The sequence below is a fragment of the Bubalus kerabau genome, chromosome 22 (assembly GCF_029407905.1).
Source record: "Bubalus kerabau isolate K-KA32 ecotype Philippines breed swamp buffalo chromosome 22, PCC_UOA_SB_1v2, whole genome shotgun sequence".
NCBI lineage: Eukaryota > Metazoa > Chordata > Mammalia > Artiodactyla > Bovidae > Bubalus > Bubalus kerabau.
The window spans coordinates 42331748-42354908 of record NC_073645.1 but is presented as its reverse complement, the minus strand read 5'-3'; the positions used below and the strand labels follow the sequence as shown (position 1 = coordinate 42354908).

Below are 23161 nucleotides of genomic sequence, written 5' to 3'. Positions count from 1 at the left end.
CAGAGGAACTCAGTTTTAGAGGGACTCAGTTTCACTCCCTGATCTCAATTCAGGAAGAGCCCTATGTGGAGAAAGGAAACTGTACTTCCTGAGCGGACTAAGTTTCCAGCCCCACAACACGACAGGTCCCTGGAGCCACAGGATGGAGGAGAGGTAAGAGCTTAAAGCAACTATAAAGTTCTACCCAGGACGAGACAAGCTGAAAGGAAGTTAAGGAATTTGCCCAAGATTTTATTAAAGGGCAGGAAAGAAGAAACTGACAAGGTATGGCTAGAGGCAATGATGGAAAAAAATAAAGACAATTTCTTGTTTATATCCCCACTGATTTTGACAGGTTACAGATTTTTTATTTGAACAATAAAACCACAATAGCAAGAAAGGAGAGCAAGAAAGGCCATCTAAAGGTAATAAATTTTTTAAGCCCAGGAAGATAGCAGATAGAGTTAGAGCAGTAAAAATCAGAACTGAGAACATCTACCCACAAGAGTCCTGAGAAAGTGAGATTCACCCCAAAAGCCATAGAAAATTTCAAAGTGGAGAAGAGAAAAACCAAGCAGGAATTGGTAGGGGTTGAGGCGGGGGTGGGGGACACGACGAGGGAGATTTATCAAAGAACTGCATTCAGGGTACTTCCCAGGTGGTCCAGTGGTTAAGATTCCTCACTCCCAGTGCAGGGAGCCCCTGGTCTGGTCCCTGGTCAGGGATCTAGATCCCACATGCCTGCCACAACGAAGACCCCGCAAGTCTCAACTGAGACCCAGGGCAGGCAAAATAAATAAATACTTAAAAAAAAAAAAAACTGCATTCAGAATTACAGTGACAGAAAACATATCAGTGCTTGCCCGGAGCTGTAGAGGAGGGTGGGGATTGATCTCAAAGAGGCACAAGGGAACTCTTTGGAGTGATCAAAATGTTCTATATCTTAATGGGAATGGTAGTTATGTAGCAAAATAGAAGGTATGCTTCAAATGGGTACTTTTTATTATGTGGAAACTATAACTTAGGTATAAATACGTGAAGATCAACCAAATGAGAAAAGCAAAGACTGTTCATTCAGAGCTTGTAGCCATCATCACTTGCATTTGGCAGAAACTCAAAAAATAGGCAAATGTGTGGGAAGGCTTTATAGTGGGGGGGAGGGAGGGAAGAAGGCTTCAGGTGTGCCCTGACTGGTGGCTTTTGCACAGAGAAGAAAAATGCTTACCATGGAGGCCGTTACCCCGCTGATGCTTGCTAAGAGAACTGACCCAGAGTCTGTTGGAAGTTAGTCAGCAGAGTTAGAGCTTCCTCCAACAGAAATGGGTTTGGATGATAAAAACCTATAAGCATGGGAAGGAAATGGCTCAGAGAACTGAATGAGAAGGAATTTGGGATAAGAATTCAGAAGGCAGATGGAAGTGTACTATTTGAAGTAAGGTCTGCAGACCATTGCTTCCCAAGGGGCTCAGTGGTAAAGAATCCACCTGCCAATGCAGGAGACCCAAGAGACACAGGTTTGATCCCTGGGTTGGGAAGACCCCCTGGAGAAAGAAACGGCAACTCACTCCAATATTCTTGCCTGGGAAATCCCATGGACGGAGGAGCCTGGCAGGCTACAGTCTGTGGGGTCACAAAGAAACGGACACAACTGAGCGACTGAACAAACACAACAGCTACAGACCATGCACGTAAGTATCACCTAGGAACTCATTAGCAATACAAATTCTCAAGCTGCACCCCAAACAAACTGCATCTGTGGGATAAGGCCAGGAATTTGTGATTTAACAAGCTCTCTAGGTGACTCTTATCCACACTTTAAGTATCAGTGTAGAGAACAGTCATGTTTTCCTGACATTTCTCCATGAGAGGGAACAGAAATATACCCTTATGAAATAGAGTTGAGGAAGGTTCAAGAGGAGCCTACAAGGCAGATAATTGTGTGGCTGGACACTTGGACCCAGAAGTCACTTTGATAAAGAAAAATCTGTGAGGGTCACAACTCCAAAGGCTCAGCTGCCTTGAGATGCTTGGAGCCCATATAATTTGTTGTTCGGTCGCTAAGTTATGTCCGACTCTGCAATCCCATAGATTGCAGCACATCAGGCTTCCCTGTCCTTCACTGTCTCCCAGAGTTTGCTCAGACTCATGTCCATTGAATTAGTGATGCCATCCAACCATTTCATCCTCTGTCATCCCCTTCTCCTCCTGCCTTCAATCTTTCCCATCATCAGGGTCTTTTCCAATGAATCGGCTCTTCACATCAGGTGGCCAAAGTATTGGAGCTTCAGCTTCAACATCAGTCCTTCCAATGAGTATTCAGTGTTGCTTTCCTTTAGGATTGACTGGTTTCATCTCCTTGCTGTCCGAGGGACTCTCAAGAGTCTTCTCCAGCACCACAATTCGAAAGCATCAGTTCTTTAGTGCTCAGCCTTCTTTATGATCCAAGTCTCATATTCGTACATGACTACTAGAAAAACCATAGCTTTGACTACACAGATCTTTTCACCAAGGCATAACCACTCCTGGAAAAGATCAGACTACAGACATTTGTGTGCCAGGACAGAGAATGAATCAAGGTCTTTTAGCTTCCAGAATGAGCCACATTGCCCAATAAGCCCTAAGGAGCCCTCTGCTGTGGAGAAGGCAATGGCAACCCAATCCAGTACTCTTGCCTGGAGAATCCCATGGATGGAGGAGCCTTGTGGGCTACAGTCCATGGAGTCTCGAAGAGTCGGACACGACTGAGCGACTTCACTTTCACTTTTCATTTTCATGCATTGGAGAAGGAAATGGCAACCCACTGTGGGTTGCTGTCTAAGGGTCCGCACAGAGTTGGACTAAGTCAAGTGACTTAGCAGCAGCAGCAGCTGTCTCTAACAGGCAACAAACTGGGTTTCTACCTGGTGTAACACTCTGATCTCTGAAACCAACATTAGGATACAAACCAAGGCTCCAACTATAAATCAACTCAATGGTATTTATGAAAAACTAAGGTGCAGTGTTTTATAAATGTTAAACCACTATTTGGCTGGAACCACTGTTTAGTTTAACAGCTCTGTTTGTTCTCAAGTGTAGGTTTTCTTTTGCACCCAGTTTATTAGGAAAGATAGCCAGGATCAGGGAAATTTCCATGACAATGATCTTCTCTCACACTGAAGACACTCTTAATCAATGAGCTGACAACATAATGCACTGCTCATTAGATCTGTCAAGAATAAGTCCCAGCCAATGAGGGGGCTCTTCCTGAGCCTGAAATCAAGAAAACCACAGAGGAAGATGTGAAAAAAAGCCCAGCAATTTCAGCAGACTCTCTTATAAAAGAATTGTCTGGGTGATGTACTTGATATTTCACGGAAGACTATCAGCAAATTTGCAAGCATAACAAATGTAAGGTTCTTTTATACAAAGAGAAAGAACAAATTTGATATTTTGATAAGGTAGCCTAAAAGAATACATTCAAATCACATACATGTTTTAAAGAGGAAGCATCAATAAATTATTGCTGAGTAAACAAACCATCCCAAAACTCAGTGTCTGAAACAATAACAGCTATTATTTGCTTACACAGCTAGGGGTTGGGGGAATGACTAGTCTAGTCTGTACTTAACTGACATGGCTCTGCTCCACGTGTGTGTCTCATGCTCCTTGGACCAGTCTTCCAGTCCAGGCACAGTTTTCTCTTTGGCCTTGGCCAAAGAGATTAAGTGGAAACCCAAGGTCACTTGGCCTAGGTACAGACTCGGCACTGTCACTTCTGCCTCATTCTCTTGGCCAAACCAAAGCACATAGCTAAACGCAGTATCCAAGGGCAGGGAAATGTGTTGCACCTTCAAGGAAGAAATTCAAGGTCACATGGCAAAGGGCATGGATACAGGTGAGGCAAGAGTTGGGGTCAAGTGGGAATTCCCTGACAGTCCAGTGGTTAGGACTCCACACTCACTGCAGAAAGCATGAGTTCCATCCTTGGTCAAGAAACTAAGATCCCACAAATAGCACAGACAAAAAATAAAGAGTTGGGGTCAATAATGCAATCTACCCTAGGGAATAACACATTTTTCTCATCAGGCATATTAGCTGAAATTTCCCCCTAGGATTGTACATGGTACCTTGATTTTGTTTTAATTATGAAACTATTAATTTAAGGTGACAGGAATGCACATGGCTCTGAACTACCTTTTTAGTCTCATCTCCATGAATTCCCAGGTTTGCACAAATCTTTCACTGGAACCCAGATGGCCAAACTACTGGTTTCCACATATATGCTATAATTCTACACCTTCTTGCCTTGGACCAGTGGTTCTCAAAGTGTGGCCCATTAGATATATGTAGCAAGTTGTCTTTATCCATTCCTCTGTCAGCAGACAATTAGACTGCTTCCATGTCTTGGCTATTGTAAATAGTGCTGCAATGAACATTGGGGTTCATGTATCTTTTTGGATTATGGTTTTCTCTGGATATATGCCCAGGAATAGGATTGCTGGATCATACGGTAGTACTATTTTTAGTTTTTTTTTTAAAGGAACCTCCATATTGTTCTCCTAGAGAAGGAAATGGCAACCCACTCCAATATTCTTGCCTGGAGAATCCCATGGACAGAGGAGCCTGGTGGGCTACGGTCCATGAGGTGGCAAAAGAGTTGGACACAACTGAAGCAACTTAGCAGCAGCAGCATATTGTTCTCCATAGTGTCTGTACCAATTTCCACCAACAGTGTTGGAGGGTTCCCTTTTCTGTACGCCCTCTGCAGCATTTACTGTTTGTAGAATTTTTGATGATGGCCATTCTGACCAATGTAAGTTTTTTAGTTTCGACTCAGTGTAGCTCTGATTTGCATTTCTCTAACAATTAGTGATAAGAGTGGAGTTCTGAAGGAGAACTGAGACCTCTGGTCATTATGGTCAGCAAACTCAGTCCAATTCCCATGCGCCTGTCAGAGAAATGTGAAGTAGAGACATTTATGAGAATCAAGTCTCTCTGAGGACATTGTCTCCTGGTCTTACACGTCCTTTCAATCAGATTTACAAGAGGCAGCAAGCTTCAGTCAGGTCAGTCACTCAGTCATGCCCGACTCTTTGCGACCCCATGGACCGCAACACACCAGGCCTCCCTGTCCATCACCGACTCCTGGAGCCTACTCAAACTCATGTCCATCGAGTCAATGATGTCATCCAGCCATCTCATCCTCTGTCATCCCCTTCTCCTCCTGTCCTAAATCTTTCCCAGCATCAGGGTATTTTCCAATGAGTCAGCTCTTCGCATCAGGTGGCCAAAGTATTGGAGCCTCAACTTCAACATCAGTCCTTCCAATGAATATTCAACATTGATTTCCTTTAGGATGGACTGGTTGGATCTTCTGGCTGTCCAAGGGACTCAAGATTCTTCTCAAACACCAGAGTTCAAAAGCATCAGTTCTTCGGCACTCAGCTTTCTTTATGGTCCAACTCTCACATAGACGGACCTTTGTCAGTAAAGTAATGTCTCTGCTTTTTAATATGCACTCTAGGTTGGTCATAGCTTTTCTTCCAAGGAGTAAGCATCATTTAATTTCATGGCTGCAATCACCATCTTCAGTGATTTGGGAGGCCCGAGAAAATAAAATCACTCACTGTTTCCATTGTTTCCCCATCTATTTGCCATGAAGTGATGGGACTAGATGCCATGATCTGGTCCCATCACTGCCATTGATTTTTTGAATGTAAAATTTTAAGCCAGATTTTCCACTCTCCTCTTCCACTTTCACTAGGCAGCAAGCCTAGTCCTCAATATAAGGGGCACTCTGGACATTCAGCTGTCATATGAGTGCCGTAAGAGGACATGGTAATTCTCAACACAAGCATGAATGAAAAGGTAAATTATCCCAGGTAAAATAATCCCCATCCAGGAAAGATAAAGATCTAGAGCTTTCTGAGCTGACTCCTAGGCCATTGATGTTGTTCACCTTGGTCATCCTGTACTGTTAGCTAATTTGACTTCTTTGTGAATGCCCAAGAGGTTCAAGATAAATAGATGATGACTCATCCAAAGCAACAAGGAAAATTAAAATGCCCCTAATTATAAAGGAATTTGAATTTGCTGCACCTAAGAATTTAGAGACTAAACTCTGGTTTAAAATCATTACAGAGATAAGATTTGTGAATTTAACCATAATTACTTTCACTCCATTCTAAAGAAATGCTCATTGTAAAGGTAGTTTTTGTAAAGAAATCATTACATGTTGGGGAGAAAGGTTTAATCACTGTGCACTTGGAGACAAAAGATTCATTTGCTGGCAGATAATACAGGTGCCAGAACTGAATTTCTAGGGAACAACATAATTCTACTTTTTAAAATATTTATCATGGCAGTTCTGTGAAAATGTTTACACCTTTCTAAAGAATGTCAAGACACTTGGAAATGAAAGTACCAGAAAAGGAGATTGTAATCCTCTTTCCATTTCAAAGGATACAGGCTGAGGTGACAATGTCCACTCTTATGTAGCCTTGTGCTCCCAGAAAGCAGTGATGGCTGAGAAATCCCACCCCCTACCCTGTGTTCTGGAAAAGGCCTGATTGCAAAGATCCACGCTTCTTTAGCATATTTCAAGATACCACCCACCTCTACCCTTCCTTCATGACTCCCCTATTTTATAAAACCCCAGTTTTTCTCCCTCTTCTTACCCTCATTACTGAACGTTGTCCCTATTGCAATATCCTGGATGAAACCACCTCAATTGTCCAGGGAATTTTGTCCTTAAGAAAAGAGGGAAAATCTCTCTACCCAACTGAAAATCACTCAGTAAGTTGTGAAGTCTGTGTTTACCAGGCACCAGATTGAGGTTTTACTAAATAGGGAAGTCGTGGAGATGTTAATACAAAGCTGAAGGGTATATTCCATGAGTCATCTCAACGGTCTATCTAGACCTAACTTTGAACCAACATATTTACAGTCTCTTTCCAACTAGATGTTTAGCTGTGGGTATAGGCTTCCCCAGTGGCGCTAGTGGTAAAGAATTCACCTGCCAATGCAGGAGACTCAAGAGCCGGGTTCGATCCCTGAGTCAGGAAGATCCCCTGGAGAGGAAATGGCAACCCACTCCAGTATTGTTGCGTGGAAAATTCTATGGTCAGAGGAGCCTAGCAGGCTACAGCCACGGGGTCACAAAGAGTCAGACACAACTGAACACACACACACACACACACACACACACTACCCATTAGAAAGCTCAGCTCTTGGTTCTTCTAAGATTGGAGTGGAGCACTCCCTGATCTTATTAGACTGCTGATTCTGCTGCTAAGTCGCTTCAGTCGTGTCTGACCCTGTGCAACCCCAAAGACGGAGCCTACTAGGCTCCCTGGTCCATGGCATTATTAGACTAACCAAAGATAAAAATCCTGCCAGTTAATGCCCTTCTCTGGTGTGGACACCTGCCACCTCCTGGCCGATATGCTCACTGCACACCACACCTGCTCAAGTTTGCTCCAAATGAAGGGTTGCCAAGCCCCCCTGGGGACCATGTGACCATCTGACCTTCCCCTGCTAGGCCCTGCAGATGTCTGGTTAGTGTGAAGGACAGAATTTCCAGAACAATTAAGGTGATGATTCTATTCAAGCTACTGTTATAAGGAAGATGTCCACTAATAAGAAGCATCTCAGAGGAAAGGATGGAGGCCTGGGGTTTTCTAGAGGCAGGGAGGCAACAGAATCATCCCCTATTTTCATGGGAGTCATGGGAGGAAGTGTGGAGGTGGCTCTTGCCATGGAATATGGAAGATGGAGCGGTCATCTACAGTTACCCCTTTCTCAGAACCCAAAAGGCTGGGAGATTTCTCAATCGGCACTGCTCTATGGAAGCCCAGGGCTCAGATACAATTCACCACCATCACTGATTCTCCACCATATCACCAAAAACTAAGCCCAACTCTGTAAAGCACCCTTGCAGATCACCATGTATCAAAGCAAAAACGATTATTTTAAAAACAAAAACTGCCAACCTTCAGACAGCAATGCTACGTTTTTGTTACCAAAAAGGGTCTGCTGCCCAAAGCGCTTAGTAATCAACACTATGGCTCCGGCTTTTGAGAAAAGAGAAGGCTTTATTGCAAGGTGGACCAGAAAGGAGACAGGAGGTGTGGCTTGAGTCTCTCCCCTGCTCTGGGGTTCAGTCAAACTTTTGGGAGTTAGGGAGGGAAGCTGGTCTAGGGAAGCACTGGTGGGCAGGTTATGACGAGAGGGCTTTGGAGCTGGCCACCTGTGATCAGTGTGGAAAAGGTGTTCAACACTAGATCTTCTTGGACAAGAGACCCTTCGCTCCTGAAAGGGATCCAGGTTCAGGCTCCAGTAAAGTTCTGGTCCTTTGGTTCCTTTGTGGGGAGAAACTTCTAGGTATTAATTAAGGGCAAAATTTTCTCCTCTACACCTGCTTTGGTTGCATGACTTGCAGTTTTTTTCTGTTGTCCCTGAAAAACAACTGAGTATCTTGTTAGAAACAGGATAGAGCCAATTTGGGGTGGTTCTACAGTTACTTTGGGGCGGGGGGGGGGGTGCCATTGGAGTTTGGCCACCCTGAGAACAGTTTTTCAGCAAACTGGCTTTCAGAAAGTGGGGCCTCTTCCACACCATGCTCCCTAGGATTGCACAGTCACTGGTGTTTTTGTCTCTCTTCTGAAGCAAATGCTGAAGTCCTTGTGGGTCCTGCCTACCTTTGCCAGACCCCAACCCCCCATTCTTACCCCAGAGCCAGGAGCCCTCAATAAATGCCAGCTGAGTTAAAAAATTCTTTGATATAAATCTACCACTTATTCATCAAGCAGAATCATTTTCAAATAGGTTCCAGCTCTGAAAATCTTCAATCCATCCATGTATTCGAACCTTACATCGTGGGAGGAGATACCACCCAGAGGGCTGTTGATTCTCCCATGTTTCCCTGGCTCCCCACCCATGGTCCTGAGCTGGTCCACACTGGGTGTAAGAGCAATACTCACTTATATCACAGCAAAGGCAGAAAATAGAAGAAAAACAAAATCCACAGCAAAAGTGAGAGTAGAGGTTCTACAGCTTTCTGGGTGGTATGATTGATCAGCAAAGCCCCATGTGTAAGACCCAGAGTTTAGGCATCTGTGTTTCCTTAGGACAGGATGTGAACTCCCAAGGTGTTGTAACATCACCCTCCAAGTACCATCTCTAGGAGAATGTCACACCACGTGGAAAGAAAGAGGCTGCCAGTAGCCATAGTGGGCTTGGATGGGAGAGATAGAGAGCTCCAGCATCACACAGTCATGGCAAAGATTCAATTACAGAGGAAACTGGAAGGAAGCCAAACCAGCCACAGAAAGCACCAGAGTCCCTCGGTCTGCAAGGAGGTCAAACCAGTTAATCCTAAAAGAAATCAACCCTGAATATTCATTGGAAGGACTGATGCTGAAACTGAAGCTCCAATACTTTGGCTACCTGATGTAAAGAGTCAACTCATTAGAAAAGCGCCTGATGCTGGGAAAGATTGAAGGCAAAAGGTAAAGGGGGCGACAGAGGATGAGATGGTTAGATAGCATCATCAATCCAATGGACATGAATCTGATAGTGAAGGACAAGGAAGCCTGGCATGCTGCAGTTCATGGGGTCACAAAGAGTTGGACATGACTTAGCGACTGAACAACAACGATCAATACAAGTGTGGTCCCTCAAGCCACCCCACGGTAAGCAGAGCCCAAAGGTAAACATAGCAAATGTCATTAGATAAGACCATATGGAAAAAGAAGAAATTCTGAGTTCAGTTCAGTTCAGTCGCTCAGTCGTGTCTGACTCTTTGCGACCCCGTGAATTGCAGCACGCCAGGCCTCCCTGTCCATCACCAACTCCCGGAGTTCACCCAAACTCTTGTCCACTGAGTCAGTGATGCCATCCAGCCATCTCATCCTCTGTCGTCCCCTTCTCCTCCTGCCCCCAATCCCTCCCAGCATCAGAGTCTTTTCCAATGAGTCAACTCTTTGCATGAGGTGGCCAAAGTACTGGACTTTCAGCTTCAGCATCATTCCTTCCAAAGAACACCCAGGACTGATATCCTTTAGAATGGACTGGTTGGATCTCCTTGTAGTCCATGGGACTCTCAAGAGTCTTCTCCAACACCACAATTCAAAAGCATCAATTCTCCGGCACTCAGCTTTCTTCACAGTCGAACTCACATCCACACATGACTACTGGAAAAACCATAGCCTTGACTAGACGGACCTTTGTTAGCAAAGCAATGTCTCTGCTTTTGAATATGCTATCTAGGTTGGTCATAACTTTCCTTCCAAGGAGTAAGCGTCTTTTAATTTCATGGCTGCAGTCACCATCTGCAGTGATTTTTGCCTAACCCAGGGATTGAACCCATGTCTATTGTATCTCCTGCATTGTCAGCCAGATTCTTTACCACTGTGCCACCTGGGATCCCTAATTCTGAGTTAGACCCAAATTATTTTTGTAACCACACAGGCTATAAGGGTTATTGTCTTTACTCCTCAGTCAGGAGAACTCCTAATATAACACCATCAGATTCCACCTTATAACATTTGTGAGACGGAATACACCAACAGGTGAGGGCTGGACCAAATTGAATACTAAAACTGTGACCTGCAATCTCTGCAGTAACCTGCCCAGGTCAGTTAGGACGGGGTCAATGATCACCAGCTTCCAAGTCAGGACTGACTAGAGAAAGCTGGAGGAGATCAGAATACACCAGGACTTCCCTGGTGGTCCAGTGGCTAAGACTCCATGCTACCAATGCAGCGGGGTCCAGGGTTCGATCCCTGTCTGAGGAACTAGATCCCACATCCCACAACAAAGAGCTCGCATGGCATAACTAAAAATCCCGCATGCCTCAAGTGAGACCCAGCACAGCCAGATAAATATTTATTTTTTAAAAAAAGAATATGCTGCCCTAAAATACTCTACTCTGTCACAATCATTATTTTGAGTTGGAGACAAATGAGACTCAACAGATCCAGAAAGAAACCTTCCCAGACTTTCTCTTATCTGACAAAAAGCAGAAACTTTTGAGAACTTGAGGATGCCATAAATCCCCTCTACCAAGGAAGTTTTATGGCCATGAAGAAGACAGAAAGTTGGCACCAAGATTTACCTGCTCATATGACCCATTATCTTCCATTAGTTCCCCCATATATTTACCTTCCCACAGCTGATACCTTTAGAAGCCTAAAACCCTTCTCCTTTGTCTTGTTACTTCTCCTCAGATTTATTGTTTCTTTTTGAAGATGCTATATAAGCCCAAGTTCAGACCACTCTGAGTTACTCATCGCTGAAGCTTCTCCCACACGATAACAGAGGGATGGTATGGGGAGGGAGGTGGGGGGGTGGTTCAGGATGGGAAACATGTGTACACCCGTGGTGGATTCATGTTGATGTATGGCAAAACCAATACAATCTTGTAAAGTAATTAGCCTCCAATTAAAATAAATAAGTTTATATTTTAAAAAATAAATTAAAAAAAAAAAACAAACTGTTTCTGTCTTGTTAATTTGTCTTTTGTTAGTCTAATTTATAGGAGACCAGTCCGAAAATCTAAGCTGGATTAGAGAAAAAACATTTTTATCCTCCCCTACCAAACTTCTCAAACCAATTACTTAAGATGCTTACTTCTAGTTAGCCCACCTCCAGCTTCCCCCAGGCCAACAATCCTGCAGTCAAAACACACTTAAAACCTTCTCCCTTTCTTCACTGTAAAACTTTCCTGTTCCCCTGCCTGCCTTGGAGTCTCAGCCAGACACAAAGATGGAGGTTGACTTCTTGCCTGCAGCAAGTTTTGAAGAAGTAGCCTTTGTTCTCATTTGAGTGATCTGCTTTATTTCTGGCTTTCCCTAGTGGCTCAGCTGGTCAAAAACCCGCCTGCCAATGCAGGAGACTCAAGAGATGAGGGTTCGATCTCTGGGTCAGGAAGATTCCCTAGAGTAGGAAATGGCAACCCACTCCAGTATTCTTGCCTGGAGAATCTCCTGGACAGAGGAACCTGGCAGGCTACAGTCCATGGGCTCATGTAAGAGTCAGACATGACTTATTAACTGAACAACAACAACAGTTGTAACCGGGAAGGGTTAATTTTAAATATACCCTGGATCTGTTCTGTGACTTGAACCCTTTTTTGTTATTATAAGCATACATAATGGCCTGTTCAGGGAGATAACCTGAGCCGCCCACCTATGAAGAACTGTGTAAGAAAGTAAAACTAGCCCAGATTATTGTACCCAGCAAGGATCTCATTCAAATATGAAGGAGAAATCAAAGCTTTACAGACAAGCAAAAGCTGAGAGAATTCAGCACCATCAAACCAGCTCTCCAACAAATACTAAAGGATATTCTCTAGACAGGAAACACAAAAAGGGTGTATAAATTCGAACCCAAAACAATTAAGTAAATGACAATGGGATCATACTTATCAGTAATTACCTTAAATGTAAATGGGTTGAATGTCCCAACCAAAAGACAAAGACTGGCTGAATGGATACAAAAACAAGACCCCTACATATGTTGTCTACAAGAGACCCACCTCAAAACAGGGGACACATACAGACTGAAAGTGAAGGGCTGGAAAAAGATTTTCCATGCAAATAGGGACCAAAAGAAAGCAGGAGTAGCAATAATCATATCATAAAATAGACTTTAAAACAAAGGCTGTGAAAAGAGAAAAAGAAGGTCACTACAAAATGATCAATGGATCAATCCAAGAAGATATAACAATTATAAATATATATGCACCCAACATATGCACCCAAAACGCAATATGTAAGACAAATACTAACAAGTATGAAAGGAGAAATTAACAATAACACAATAATAGTGGGAGACTTTAATACCCCACTCACACCTATGGATAGATCAACTAAACAGAAAATTAACAAGGAAACACAAACTTTAAATGATACAATAGACCAGTTAGACCTAATTGATATCTATAGGACATTTCATCCCAAAACAATGAATTTCACCTTTTTCTCAAGCGCACATGGAACCTTCTCCAGGATAGATCACATCCTGGGCCATAAAGCTAGCCTTGGTAAATTCAGAAAAATTGAAATCATTCCAAGCATCTTTTCTGACCACAATTCAGTAAGATTAGATCTCAATTACAGGAGAAAAACTATTAACAATTCCAACATATGGAGGCTGAACAACACGCTGCTGAATAACCAACAAATCACAGAAGGAATCAAAAAAGAAATCAAAATTTGCATAGAAACAAATGAAAATGAAAACACAACAACCCAAAACCTGTGGGACATGGTAAAAGCAGTCCTAAGGGGGAAGTTCATAGCAATACAGGCATACCTCAAGAAACAAGAAAAAAGTCAAATAATAACCTAACTCTACACCTTAAGCGACTAGAAAAGGAAGAAATGAAGAGCCCCAGGGTTAGCAGAAGGAAAGAAATCTTTAAAATTAGGGAAGAAATAAATGCAAAAGAAACAAAAGAGACCATAGCAAAAATCAACAAAGCCAAAAGCTGGTTCTTTGAAAGGATAAATAAAATTGACAAACCATTAGCCAGACTCATCAAGAAACAAAGGGAGAAAAATCAAATCAATAAAATTAGAAATGAAAATGGAGAGATCACAACAGACAACACACAAATACAAAGGATCATAAGAGAGTACTATCAGCAATTATATGGCAATAAAATGGACAACGTGGAAGAAATGGACAAATTCTTAGAAAAGTACAACTTTCCAAAACTGGACCAGGAAGAAATAGAAAATCTTAACAGACCAATCCCAAGCATGGAAATTGAAACTGTAATCAGAAATCTTCCAGCAAACAAAAGCCCAGATCCAGACAGCTTCACAGCTGAATTCTACCAAAAATTTAGAGAAGAGCTAACACCTATCCTGCTCAAACTCTTCCAGAAAATTGCAGAGGAAGGTAAACTTCCAAACTCATTCTATGAGGCCACCATCACCCTAATACCAAAACCTGACAAAGATCCCACAAAAAAAGAAAACTACAGGCCAATATCACTGATGAACATAGATGCAAAAATCCTTAACAAAATTCTAGCAATCAGAATCCAACAACACATTAAAAAGATCATACACCATGACCAAGTGGGCTTTATCCCAGGGATGCAAGGATTCTTCAATATCCACAAATCAATGTAATACACCACATTAACAAATTGAAAAATAAAAACCATATGATTATCTCAATAGATGCAGAGAAAGCCTTTGACAAAATTCAACATCCATTTATGACAAAAACTCTCCAGAAAGCAGGAATAGAAGGAACATACCTCAACATAATCACAGCTATATATGACAAACCCACAGCAAACATTATCCTCAATGGTGAAAAATTAAAAGCATTTCCTCTGAAGTCAGGAACAAGACAAGGGTGCCCACTTTCACCATTACTATTCAACATAGTTTTGGAAGTTTTGGCCACAGCAATCAGAGCAGAAAAAGAAATAAAAGGAATCCAAATTGGAAAAGAAGAAGTAAAACTCTCACTGTTTGCAGATGACATGATCCTCTACATAGAAAACCCTAAAGACTCCACCAGAAAATTACTAGAATGAATCAATGACTATAGTAAAGTTGCAGGATATAAAATCAACACACAGAAATCTCTTGCATTCCTATACACTAATAATGAGAAAACAGAAAGAGAAATTAAGGAAACAATTCCATTCACCATTGCAACGGAAAGAATAAAATACTTAGGAATATATCTACCTAAAGAAACTAAAGACCTATATATAGAAAACTATAAAACACTGGTGAAAGAAATCAAAGAGGACACTAATAGATGGAGAAATATACCATGTTCATGGATTGGAAGAATCAATATAGTGAAAATGAGTATACTACCCAAAGCAATTTATAGATTCAATGCAATCCCTATCAAGCTACCAACGGTATTCTTCACAGAGCTAGAACAAATAATTTCACAATTTGTATGGAAATACAAAAAACCTTGAAGAGCCAAAGCTATCTTGAGAAAGAAGAATGGAACTGGAGGAATCAACCTGCCTGACTTCAGGCTCTACTACAAAGCCACAGTCATCAAGACAGTATGGTACTGGCACAAAGACAGAAATATAGATCAATGAAACAAAATAGAAAGCCCAGAGATAAATCCATGCACATATGGACACCTTATCTTTGACAAAGGAGGCAAGAATATACAATGGATTAAAGACACTCTCTTTAACAAGTGGTGCTGGGAAAACTGGTCAACCACTTGTAAAAGAATGAAACTAGAGCACTTTCTAACACCATACACAAAAATAAACTCAAAATGGATTAAAGATCTAAACGTAAGACCAGAAACTATAAAACTCTTAGAGAAGAACATAGGCAAAACACTCTCCGACATACATCACAGCAGGATCCTCCATGACCCACCTCCCAGAATATTGGAAATAAAAGCAAAAATAAACAAATGGGACGTAATTAAATTTAAAAGCTTCTGCACAACAAAGGAAACTATAAGTAAGGTGAAAAGACAGCCTTCAGAATGGGAGAGAATAATAGCAAATGAAGCAACAAGCAAACAACTAATCTCAAAAATATACAAGCAACTCCTACAGCTCAATTCCAGAAAAATAAATGACCCAATCAAAAAATGGGCCAAAGAACTAAATAGACATTTCTCCAAAGAAGACATACAGATGGCTAACAAACACATGAAAAGATGCTCAACATCACTCATTATCAGAGAAATGCAAATCAAAACCACTATGAGGTACCATTTCACACCAGTCAGAATGGCTGCGATCCAAAAGTCTACAAGCAATAAATGCTGGAGAGGGTGTGGAGAAAAGGGAACCCTCTTACACTGTTGGTGGGAATGCAAACTAGTACAGCCACTATGGAGAACAGTGTGGAGATTCCTTAAAAAACTGGAAATAGAACTGCCTTATGATTCAGCAATCCCACTGCTGGGCATACACACTGAGGAAACCAGAATTGAAAGAGACACGTGTACCCCAATGTTCATCGCAGCACTGTTTATAATAGCCAGGACATGGAAGCAACCTAGATGTCCATCAGCAGATGAATGGATAAGAAAGCTGTGGTACATATACACAATGGAATATTACTCGGCCATTAAAAAGAATACATTTGAATCAGTTCTAATGAGGTGGATGAAACTGGAGTCTATTATACAGAGTGAAGTAAGCCAGAAAGAAAAACACCAATACAGTATACTAACACATATATATGGAATTTAGAAAGATGGTAACAATAATCCTGTGTACGAGACAGCAAAAGAGACACTGATGTATAGAACAGTCTTTTGGACTCTGTGGGAGAGGGAGAGGGTGGGATGATTTGGGAGAATGGCATTGAAATATGTATAATATCATATATGAAATGAGTTGCCAGTCCAGGTTCGATGCACGATACTGGATGCTTGGGGCTGGTGCACTGGGATGACCCAGAGGGATGGTATGGGGAGGGAGGAGGAAGGAGGGTTCAGGATGGGGAACACATGTATACCTGTGGCAGATTCATTTTGATATATGGCAAAACCAATACAATATTGTAAAGTTAAATAAAATAAAATTTAAAAATTAAAAAAAAAAAAAAGAAAGTAAAACTAACACATTCCCCTGCCTGAGGCTTGCCTATCTAGGGAACATTTGCAAGGATTGAATAGTTGTTTTGCTTTGTTTCCTCACCTCCCTGCCATCTCTGATCCATAAAAGAACCTGGCAACCAGGTCCTGACAAGACGGTAATTTTGAGGTACTAGCCTGCCATCTTCTTGGGCAGCTGGCTCCCCAATTAAAGTCTCCTCCTTGCCTCAACCCCTCATCTCATGGATTCATTGGCCTGTCGTGCCAAGAGAAGAGCGAGCATGGACTCAGTAACACAACAATTTCAATAGTATATGTGAACTTTGACCTGTATAGCTCCACCCCTACACCATCTTAAAGCTGCTATGAGTGGAGTAAGGGGGCCAGAAGCTAAGGGATGCAGAAAGCTCTAAAAGTTGGAAAAGGTGCTGCAACTAAAGCACAGCCAAATAAACAAATATAAATAAATTAAGAAAATAGAAGAAAGTAGAACTTTGATATGGCTAAGAGACATCTCTCCCTCTAGCCCTTTACAAATACCCAGCTGTGCAAAAGCCATGTTTTCTTGAGTTACTTTTACACCCGCACTAGCAGCTGATTGTGAAATAAAGTTTTCGTTGCTTCCCCTAAGTTAAAATGAGTAGAGGGACTTCCCTGGTGGTCCAGGGACTAAGACTTTGCACTCCCAATGCAGGAGGCCCAGGTTTGATCCCTGGTCAGGGAACCAGATGCCACATGCTGCAACTAAGACCTGGCACAGCCAGATAAACAAATATTTAAAAAAAAAAAAAAAAAAATGAGAGCGAGGAGAAAGCAGAACTGGGCTCACCCACCAATTAAGGGCCAGGAACTGACCATGACTCAAACACGTGCCCCAGTGTACTTGTCTACTTGAGTCATTAATAGATCTTATTTTGTAGCATCATTGTGAGGTCTAAGTGAGTTTAAACAGGTCGAGAGCTTAGGTGAGTGCCTAGCACATTCCAGTGCTCTGTTACGATTGCTATTTCAGAGTACAGGCTTGTTAGCCTAACTTAAACTTTAGTCATTGTCATAAAGACCTCAGGGAAAGCATTCCTCTGAGTTCTGCAGACTTGCACACTTGGGCAAGATGGGCTCTACTGGGCAGGTAGCATTCTCTCAGGGGTTAGGGTTAGCTTCTCTGGTTTTGCCCAGGATGAACACAAGTCTCTTGAATTCATCTCAATTTGACTTGATTCTCTCTAGGCATGCTCTATGTCACACTAACAACTGGGAAGGGAAAGCATGGATGGTCTGTCTCTGGGTGGCAGAGTCAAAAGTGGGACCTGCCGTTAGACACCGGGGATTGGGAAAAGAAAAGTATTCTGACCAGAGTGAGAAAAGAAAGCATTCCGTGTGTGTCCTGGAGCTGCATGTTCTTATCTGTAACACTTGTCGTTATAGGTTGAATTGTGTCCTCACTCCAAAAGTTCAAAAGCTGGATTCCTAACCCCCAAGACTTCAGAATGTGATCTGATTAGGAACGAGGGTCTTTGCAGATGTACTTAGTGAAGATGAGGTCATACTGAAGTAGGGTGGGCCTCTAATCCCACAGGACTGGTGCCCTTTTAAAGGGGAAGTTTGGACCTAGGTCTGCACACAGGGAGGATGCCCTGTGAAGACTGGGGTTATGCGACCACAAGCAAAGGAAGTACTAGACATTCAGAGAGAGGTCTGGGGCAGACCCTTCCCCAAACCGGCAGAGGTGCATGGCTGTGCCATCATTTTGACTTCAGACTGTTAAGTCTCCAAAAAGACGATGTATTTCTGTTGTCCTGAGCCAAAGTTTGCAGCGCTTTGTTGTGGCAGCCCTAGGAAACAAATACATGTATAGAAAACCTGTGTTGTTGTTCAGTCGCTAAATTGTGTCTGACTCTTTGTGATCCCATGGACTGCATCGAACCAGGCTCCTCTGTCCTCCACTGCCTCCCGGAGTCTGCTCAAATTCATGTACATTGAGTCAGTGATGCTGCTAACCATCTTGCCCCCTTCTCCTCCTGCCCTCAATCTTTTCCAGTCTTTTCCAATGAGTTGGCTCTTTGCAGTAGGTGACCTGCCAAAGTATTGGAGCTTCAGCTTCAGCTTCCAAATATTCACTGGAACAACATATTTCTTCCAATGAATATTCAGAGTCGAGAAAAGCTAGGTTGCTGCAAAAAGAATCTGCCCACAGTGTCATAATGTACTGTCTGAGGCCCTGTTCCACTCAGAAGGTGAGAATTAATAAAAATATGAAATTAAACTTGTCACCAGCCTTTAATAACCACTCCATAAAGCAGGACTTCCCGCTCCTATAAATTGTTGATGGGAATGTGCCCTGATGCAGTCGTGTTGGAGGGCAGTTAGATAGTATCTATCAATAACACACACACATCCTTTTGACACAGAAATTTCATGCACAGGACTTGATTCTATACACATACTTGCATTAATTGCAAAGATCCATGCACACAGATATTCAACGCAGCATTTGTTGATAATAGCCAAAACATGGGGGAAAAAGAAAGTCTAGGTCCTTTAGTAATTATAACACACCCACACAGAATAATACGCAGTGGATAGTCCAGGTTCGATGCACGATACTGGATGCTTGGGGCTGGTACACTGGGACGACCCAGAGGGATGGAATGGGGAGGGAGGAGGGAAGGGGGTTCAGGATGGGGAACACATGTATACCTGTGGTGGATTCATTTTGATATTTGGCAAATCTATACAGTTATGTAAAGTTTAAAAATAAAATAAAAATTTAAGATATTTGAAAAAAAAAAAGAGGCAACTAGAAAAAAAAAAAATTTATTGTATTTGCTAAAGCCATCAGTAATCATGTTAAGTAAATGTGATGACAGTGAAAAAAAAAAAAAAAAATATGCAGTGGATAGGCATTCCCAGAACAATCTCTATGCTAATGTTTAAACTCTCCAGGCCTAATTGTTAAGATAGGGAAAAAAACATAGATCAATAAGTATAGCATGTAACAATTCATGTTTTTAAAAAACGAGAATTTCCTGGTGGTCCAGTGGTTAGGACTCTGCACTTTCACTGCCAAGGACCAGAGTTCAGTCCTTGATCAGGAAGCTAAGATCCTGCAAGCCTTGGTGTGATCCAAAAAAAAAAAAAAAAGAGTAATAAGACGTTAAAGACCGTGGGGGAGGGAAGAAGAGGTTTGTTAAAACAAAATTATGCTAGAATCAAGAAAGTGGAGAACTTGTTTCAATCTACTTCAAAGAAATTGTTCAGAGGCACACCTGAAACCAGCTGCTTACAGAGAAGAGAAGTTCTCTCTTTGCAAGACAATCTGTAGAGCCAGATTTGGGTTATTACAACTCAGGGCTATACTGTTTCCCTTATCAGGACCTCAACACTTAGTGTTGGTAAGAATTTCCCTTTGGAGAAGTAGATTTTTTTCTGGAAGAATGATAGAGGCATAGGTGCTCCCAGTGCTGCTGCTGCTGCTGCTGCTAAGTCGCTTCAGTTGTGTCCGACTCTGTGCGACCCCAGAGACGGCAGCCCACCAGGCTCCCCCGTCCCTGGGATTCTCCAGGCAAGAACACTGGAGTGGGTTGCCATTTCCTTCTCCAATGCAGGAAAGTGAAAAGTGAAAGTGAAGCCACTCAGTTGTGTCTGACTCTTAGCGATCCCATGGACTGCAGCCTACCAAGCTCCTCCGTCCATGGGATTTTCCAGGCAAGAGTACTGGAGTGGGGTGCCATTGCCTTCTCCAAGGTGCTCCCACAGTACCACTCTTTTTATTTTCACTTGTTCCCTAATGACTTGATACTTTATGGAGGGCTGAAAACCCTTAGAACAACTCCGACTACCAAACCAAAAGATGGCATTCACCATATAAACAGGGCATTGTCACAAAAAAGGGGTCAAAACAGACAACTGACCCCCCTAGACAAGGACTACCCAAAGGACTGAACATCAGCCTTTCCAAAAATCAACCTTTTTTTTCTAATCATTAAAATAATGTATTGAGCACCAACTGGCTATATGCCACATTGGCATTGTGTCACCAAGATATGACCCTTGCCCTCATAATTTCTTTTAACTGAGATCTAATTCACACAGCATAAAAATCACTCTGCTGCCTCCTGCTTTTAAGTATAACTATTATACTAGCCAGGGCTTCCATGATGGCTCAGACGGTAAAGAATCCGCTTGCAATTCGGGAGATCTGGGTTCGATCCCTGGGTTGGGAAGATCTGCTGAAAGAGGGCATGGCAACCCACTCCAGTATTCTTGCCTGGAGAATCCCCATGGAGAGAGGAGCCCAGCAGGCTATAGTCGATGAGGTCACAAAGAGTCAGACACGACTGAGCAACTAAACCCACACAGATTATACTAACCAACTGGGACAGCACATTTACTCACTGAGCTCCCTAACAGCATACTTTGCAACCGAGCCACGTTAAAGACGACACAAACAAGTACGATGCTTCAAGTGCAGAAAGCTCAGACAACCAAGACTCTCTTGTGTGCTGACCAGGTCCCCTCCAGCAGGCCCCCAATGCCTCTGAGCCCCATCTTATGCCTTCTCCCACCGTTTCCAGGTCCAGCTGCCTCCCCACCTCAGTGCTTTCCCCACCAGGCCCTTCCTGACTCAGTCCAGGCTCCTGTCATTGCTTCTTCCTGAAGGCTCTTCTCCCAGACTTTTGCAAGGTCAGGGTCTTGTTCAGGTCACAGTCTAAAAGTGCCGGGAGCCGGCATATTGCATATTGAGTGCAGCACTTTCCACAGCATCATCTTTCAGGATCTGGAATAGCTCAACTGGAATTCTATCACTGCCGGGAGCCAGCGTGAGGAGCTCCACCCACGACAAAGGTCATGAGGAAGGAGGCTCGGCATGCGCAAAGGCAGGATCGAGCCTCAGGAGTCCCCCTGGAAATTCTCGAGCATCTACCCCCCAAAACCAGAGTCTGCCTACTTTCTGCTTTGTGCTTTCACCTACACCTCTGACTTGACGGGGGGCTGTCCCCCACTACCTCTCTCTGAAAAAAGAGTTAGCTTACAGCTCCAGTTAATAAAGTTCCTGGGTGTGATAGTGTTTCAACCTACAAACTCCTTTGGAAGTCCTCTAGCCTGCCTGAATATGATTTTCCGGCCACATATGATTGCTCAGAGCCTCCCAACTGTGAGAGGCAGGAGATGTTCTAAACTGTCTAAACACAGATTCCTTTGAGCAGTTAAAAGATTGATTAGAAATTGTATTGGTGAAGGGATTTTCACTTGTTGGGCCAATGTTTGCTGCTAAGTTTTCATATCCCTTACCTGCTGTGTCCCTGGCAGTGTATTGATTAATATAATTGGTGTAAATAGTAGCTTTAATGTTTGTAACCTGGGACCCTTGAGTTAATTCTTTTTCTTGTTATAGCCCACCACACCTTTGCTCTGTAGGAATGCAACTTTATCTAATGCTTTTGGAGGGTGGCGCTTGACTTATCACCTTTAGAGAAAAATAAGTTTTCTGAAGAAAGGGTCTTAAAATGTTAACAGGCCTCAGGGACAGAAGATGATGCAAATCACCTAAGCTTTTGCATATGATAAGTTTGCAGGAAGAAAGCCTGGCTTGCTGCATGACTCTACCCCTTCCCCCATTATCCTCTATGCATAACTTAAGGTATAAAAACTACTTTGGAAAATAAAGTGCGGGCCTTGTTCACCGAAACTTGGTCTCCCCATGTCGTTCTTTCTCTCACCTTCTGGCTGAATTATTCAGCCTCTCTTCTCCACTGAATTTCCTCACTGAGCTATCCTTATTCTATTACTCTTTATATCTTTAATTAACGTTTAATTAAGCAGTTGTTTCCTGATCCTCGCCGACGCGTCCCCGCTTCGAATTCCCTGGATCCACCGGGGCTGGACCCCGGCATAAAAGCTCCCTCCTCAGAAGGGCTTTCTCACCTCACCTAATGTGGTGATCTCCCCTCACCTCTTCTTACCTTGTCCAAGCCCTTAGCACAGCTTGTCATTATTTTTTTTTTCATTTATTCATTCATTTATTTCAGTGCTCTCCATCTCCCATCCAGCAGATATCAAACTCCAGGAAGGCAAGGAATTCGCCTCTATTATTAATACTTAGTACAGTGTAGGGTTAGCGAAAGCCTTTGACTGTATGGATCACAATAAACTGTGGAAAATTCTGAAAGAGATGGGAATACCAGACCACCTGACCTGCCTCTTGAGAAACCTATATGCAGGCCAGGAAGCAACAGTTAGAACAGGACATGGAACAACAGACTGGTTCCAAATAGGAAAAGGAGTACGTGAAGGCTGTATATTGTCACCCTGCTTATTTAACTTCAATGCAGAGTACATCATGAGAAATGCTGGGCTGGAAGAAACACAAGCTAGAATCAAGATTGCCGGGAGAAATATCAATAACCTCAGATATGCAGATGACACCACCTTATGGCAGAAAGTGGTGGTGGTGGTGGTGCTTTAGTCACTAAGTCGTGTTCTACTCTTGTGACCCCATGGACTGTAGCCTGCCAGGCTCCTCTGTCCGTGGGATTCTCCAGGCAATAATACTGGAGTGCGTTGCCATTTCCTTCTCCAGGGGACCTTCCCGACCCAGGAATCGAACACGGGTCTCCATGGCAGAAAGTGAAGAGGA

General features: G+C 42.8%; 1 long non-coding RNA gene across 1 annotated transcript; it reads left to right on the top strand.

Annotated features, from left to right (window-relative positions):
* Positions 1-67: 67 nt before the first annotated feature.
* Positions 68-5531, top strand: LOC129636464 (uncharacterized). The gene is made up of 3 exons (XR_008706941.1): positions 68-153; positions 1476-1667; positions 5314-5531. It is a non-coding gene; the product is annotated as an uncharacterized LOC129636464 (long non-coding RNA).
* The last annotated feature ends 17630 nt before the right edge of the window (positions 5532-23161 follow it).